The sequence below is a fragment of the Haliotis asinina genome, chromosome 13, assembly GCF_037392515.1.
Source record: "Haliotis asinina isolate JCU_RB_2024 chromosome 13, JCU_Hal_asi_v2, whole genome shotgun sequence".
Taxonomy (NCBI): Eukaryota; Metazoa; Mollusca; class Gastropoda; order Lepetellida; family Haliotidae; genus Haliotis; species Haliotis asinina.
Genome location: NC_090292.1, coordinates 11656496 through 11662495, shown reverse-complemented (window position 1 = coordinate 11662495; position 6000 = coordinate 11656496). Strand labels below are relative to the sequence as shown.

General features: G+C 40.9%; 1 protein-coding gene across 2 annotated transcripts in view; it reads left to right on the top strand.

The window, feature by feature from the left end:
- The first annotated feature begins 278 nt into the window (after positions 1 to 278).
- Positions 279 to 6000, top strand: part of LOC137259878 (SCO-spondin-like) — a 93385-nt gene continuing 87663 nt past the window's right edge. For both annotated transcript variants that reach the window (XM_067797511.1, XM_067797510.1), the window contains exon 1: positions 279 to 351. The gene's annotated coding sequence lies outside the window, so the exon portion shown is untranslated. The remainder of the gene's footprint in view (positions 352 to 6000) is intronic.

Genomic DNA, 6000 nt, shown 5'->3' with positions numbered 1-6000 from the left:
AATTTCACCTCTCTGTCAACACAAACAGAATCCTTTCAAACCCACTTTAGCATGAGGTGCACCTTGTAGCGCTGTACATGCAGTAGATTCATACAACAAAACAATGTGATTGAACGTATGTGACTAAATAGATTCACTGACCTATTTTCAACTGTGGGATATACTTACAAAATTATCTCTTCATTGGTGTGGGATACGTACGGCCCGCCCATTGTGTCATCTCTGTACTGCATTGAATACCCCGAGAGCGTGAAACTTGGAGCCATTCTGGAGATATACTAGAACAGGTTTAGGTGTGGGTCGAGCAAGTCCTCCACACCCGGCGCTCGCTTGCCTGTGGCTTTCATGAAGGTGAGGCTAAGGTTTTATATACCAATGTATTGCAGTTCCATAGTGTCAGGAAGTGAGGATGTTTTAGGAAATATAGGATGTGTTGCGATGGCGGTTTTATTAGCGTTAATTGTAATTAACACAGGACCACCGAACCCTCTTTTTTGCTCTTGCTGTTTTTATTTATTTTTTTGTTTTTTATTTATTGTGTTTTTTTGGTTTTGTTTGTGTGTTTTTGTTTTTGTTTTGAATTTGTTTTGAAGTCTTTAGAAGACACCATAAAAGTTTTGTCGTAAAGTCTTCACCATAGGTTTGGTGCCTCCCAGTCAGACATTGGGACGGTGCATGGATTTGCTGCCAGAAGCACTGTCTTTATAACACTCGTGGTGCTGCAGGGATTCCACATATTCTGTGATATGTTCTTGGTGGGTTCGACAAGGCATGCGCCCTCATAGCAGTCCCATTATTTTTCTGTGCAGCCTGGACCTGAAGATGAACCCTACCCTGACTGTTCCAAGTACCACCCGGACCCTCTCTACAGTATACTGAAAAATCTCGCGATCATAATGCCACGTGTAAGCCACCGTTTAGACATGCATTTGTTATACGGCTATATACACGTCTGTGCTCAAACCATACACAATACCGACTCGACTGTAATTGAATCTGTAAGCACCGATCTGAACATGTATTACTAATGACTAGGTGAGTGTCGAGACAATTGCGTTTTGAGGATGATTTCATACATTTTGATTATGGGTCGATTGCGAGATAACTACCTGAGAAATGCTCAGTTTCCGAAGAGCAATACTGGACTGTATCTCTCGGTCCCCTCCCTTCCATGTCTATTGAAAAGTGAGTCACCATTCATTCGTCCCGCCGTCATCCGTCAGACCATCCGTGTATTGTCTATCATCCTTCCTTCTTACCCTTACTTTCACCCATCCATCCATTCATGTATCATCTAGCATCTAACAAGCATCCATTCATCCATCCATCCATCTTACCTACCCTTACTTCCACCCATCTACCCATCCATGTATCATCTAGCCATCTAACAATCATCCACCCATCCTGTCTACCCTTACATCCACATATCCACCCATCCATATATCATCTAACAATCATCCACCCATCCTGTCTACCCTTACATCCACATATCCACCCATCCATATATCATCTAACAATCATCCACCCATCCTGTCTACCCTTACATCCACATATCCACCCATCCATATATCATCTAACAATCATCCACCCATCCTGTCTACCCTTACATCCACATATCCACCCATCCATATATCATCTAACAATCATCCACCCATCCTGTCTACCCTTACATCCACATATCCATGCATCATCTAACCATCGAGCCATCATCATCCGTTTGATCATCAGCATATGCAAACATAGAAACATCAGTTCATCCATCCATCACTCAATCCATTCATCCCTTCACCATCACTGCACATCCACCCATCCATAGTGACATCCATCCAAACAATCCGGGTGTGCTTTACGCTGAATGTGACGCACATAGATGTGCCTGTACTTCCACTGGACACGAACCTTCTCAAGCGTTGAATACATGCACTCAAGGTGAACATGTGACAGTAGGTCACGCGGACTGTTAACTAGGATTGTGTTGAGTAGGTTATTTAAAAAAAGAAGAACTAAAAAACCATTAACGGATTCTCTGTTATATTCAACTCAATATACGTCGGTATCCGCGGCGATTAAATTGTGGCATTCCAAATAGAGACTGTTATTCTATTTCATCGCCATGCATACAGTTGTTTTTGGCGCGGAGGTAGCCAGTGTTTGAAATCATTGTTTTGCTAAGACTGCTTTTAATTCTTAGGTCAACTGGTCACTTGTACTGTCCAGTTTGTGGATCACATTCCTCGAAGTGAGAGCAAAATAACCCTGTCAGACCTCCCTTCATTAAAAGGCTGAACGTCAGTTGAACGGATAAGACTCTTCAACAATTGCCTCTGTATTTGTATTTTGAGATATTCTTAATCAAGAAATCCATGCTTCGTCAAAGTAATGAAACCGCTAAATCATGGTCTCAGTAACCATTCCTTGACAATTTAAGTAGCATATTTTGCATAACCGTCAATTTTTAAAAACCCAATTTCAGCTTTTGCCCACTCACTATTTTGAAATAGGGAGCGATTAGATTATAACAATGTCAAATGTATCGTAAGGGCCAACTGAGGAGCCGAGTGGTGTAAGTGCTTGCTCGCAGAGGCGAAGATCCGAGTTCGATTCATTAGAGGGATACGATGTCTAAAGCCCAGTTCCAGGGAACCATGTACTGATGATGACACATAATACCTACTCTCAATTATCTCGTTTCTTTCATACAAGCATTCTTTTCATGACGGGCATGGACTTTAAGTTCGTTTGAACTGCTTTCCACCACCCTATGCTTGTCGTAAGAGGCGACTAACAGAATCGGGTGGTCAGACCCGCTGACTTGATTGACACTTGTCATCGTATCCAAACTGCGCAGATTGATGGTCATGATATTGAGTAGTTAGAGAGAGATATAGAAGTAACTTTTTCTGAGTGAGGCGTAAATCAAACAAACAGAAATGAGACCAGATACATGTGAGTGTGAATTTAGGGTTTACGCCGCACCCTGCTATATACTTTTCGTAGATAGATGCTCGTGATGTTGATCAGTGGATTGTCTGATCCAGATTCGAACATTTACAGACAGTAGACATATAGCTGAACTATTGCTTAGTGCGGCGTAAAACAACCAAACAAATTTATTTACAGAGACAAACATTCCTAATGACTACCATAAACATGTATAGTCAAGAAATATATAAATATGTGGACATTTTGAGAACGCGTTGATGTACCTTGACCCTGAAATGACTCCATTCCACGAATAGTTTTTCCTCCCTTTTCTAAATGTTCCGTTTAAAGTGGAACATTGACAAAGATAGGTTCTCAATGGATCTTGTTTGACAAAGTGTGCTCTGAGCCAGCGGGCGAGACGCTTGACTGGGCGAATTCAAGGCCCACCTACCAATACATATTTCACAACTATAGGTTATAGTAGCTGTTGTGTGCTAATGAGGGTTCGGGTAGGGCAGTGCTCTACAAAATATACATCCTTTTCTCCAGTGGTATTGGTTATGAATCATAAGTCTTGTACTGAAAACGATGATGTGTTGACGCGCATGAGAATGTCAAACATGGGTGTGTGATTAAGCCTGGCCTACAAGGGTCTTTCTCTGTGTGGTGCAACAGTAAGCGTCACTAGTACTGGTAAATACATCTTTTTGCTGTAAATAGTGATGTTATTCACGTCGGCGGAACGTCGTAGTAACTCTTCATTTTTTTAAAAATAATGTGTAACCCGTGAAGATCCGGGTTAGAACTGTTCTTCAGGAACCCATGCTTGTCGTAAAGGTATTGTCTGGCTCGCTGACCTGATTGACACATGTCGGATCCCATTTGAGTAGATCGATGCTCATGCTGTTGATCACTGGATTGTCGACCTCCGCCATATTGCTGAATAGTGATGATTGCGGCGTTAACTAACACTCATCCAGCCCATTATAAGTTACGAGGAAGTTACCAGTGTACGAAATAGGTTCCAAAAATACCCAGCCCGGGTGTGATGATGTCTGTGTAAATGGTAAAACTAAACAAACCCTTCCAAAAGCTACCAGTCCAGACCGAAAGCTACCATGTTACGGGTAGTCGGACAAGTATACATACACTGATATTAGCCTACTTCTTTTAAACTGAAAACATATTTTCTCGCAGAGTGAATCCTGCCTGTGTCTTAACTAGTGCCATGCTCCAAACCCCTTGGAATAATTCTTCCAGTCACTCATGCTTGTCGTTAAATGTGATTAACGGGATGGTAAGGCTCGCTGATTTGACTAATGCATGTGGTATCCCAAATGTGTACATCGATGCTCATGCTGTTGATCACTGGATTGTCGATCGAAACCATATAGTTGGAACAGTGCTGAAGGCGACTAATTGGAACTGGTAGTCTTGCTTGAATCGTTCCATGGTGTTCAGTTTGCGTAAATTTATGCTGATCTCAATCACGGGATTGTCCAGTCCGGACTGAGGAATTTATAAAGCCGTTGTCATTTAGCCTGAAAATTGCTGAATGAGGCGTTAAACAACAAATAAACACAAAGCCGATATTTCCAATGCATGATTCACGACTTTTTATCTTTTGCGGTCCTACACCAGTGTTTGACCAACCTTTTGCATGTCGTAAATTCTAGGACTCTATGGTAATAACGGTATAGCGATGCATTTAAGACGATACCCATCGTAATATTTTTATTTTGTTTCTCAGAACCAAGTATACATGGTGTTTTGTGATTATCGCTATGGTCTAAGTTGAAATCTACACAGACTTTTATTCACACTGAAGTTGTCCATAGCAATTACTTGACAGAACAGCATATTTACATACGATAAACAGAAAATACAATCTCTCCAAAACAAATTTAAATTCGAACTGTTGTTGTATGTCGGTGCCGCTCACTGTTAAACATTGAATATCCCATTGCTTTCCAAGATGTATCGCATTACGGGTATTATATTCTTCGGGTAATAGAATCGCAATATACTGGTATAGATGGAACTTTGCTGAGTGAGGCGTAAATCAAACAAATAGAAATAAGACCAGACACATGTGAGTGTGAGTTTAGTTTTACGCCGCATCCTGCCGTATGGTTTTCGTAGATCGATGCTCCTGATGTTGATCAGTATATATATATAATATATATATAATATATTGCAGTACAACTTTTTTGCCAGTACGCAGTAAATATATACTGAAATGCTGAGTCCTCAGCAAGGATGATATGTCCACCTGATTTTGTCAAAGATTTATCAAACTGTTTGGTTGGCATTCTAGAAGTAGCCAAGTCAATAACAACACATACATCTTTATGGGTGTCAACTTCTTGTCTGTCTTAATTTGCTCCATTTCAAACATTTGAAATTCAGTGGGTATTTAATGGTTGTCAATGCATGGTTTACCATCCAAAACTGTGTTCCACAGGAGATATCGCTTGTGTTAGATCAGATCAGATCTCCTAGGGTATGGGGTGACCACGTCGGCCTGCGCAAACCAGCAATAAAACCAGTTTAAGGTGATGTACAATGCTATCTGTTTAGCTACTCACATGATGTTACGCCTACAACTTTTCAAAGCGAGAACGTTTAAACACCGTCTTTGCTTCTACGAATAGAGTATGAGTGAATACAGTGTTGTGTATGTAACACACTAGCTCCATTTTCTATATATAGTGATCATATTGAAAAGCATGACATGTAATGTCATGTCGTATATGTGAACCTTGGCGATAGCATTTATAGAACATGGATATGAAAATGGCAGAATTGAAATATATATTGCGGGTATTTCCAGCACATTCAGCTGTTAAAATGCGCTTGTGAATCAACAGCAGCAGACTCTCAGCAAAGGAATTTTCAGTATTGATTTCACTGCGCGCATGGACACTACTCATTTCAAGTTGGGGGAGAGGGGTGAGGAGTTCCGTATGTTTAAGGGAGGGGGTGGGGTGGGGGATTCTCTCTCCAAATGATGTACGAGTTGAAAGAAAATACAAAAGACACAAGAACATAGAGTTCTCTCAGGTTTGTGTTCTT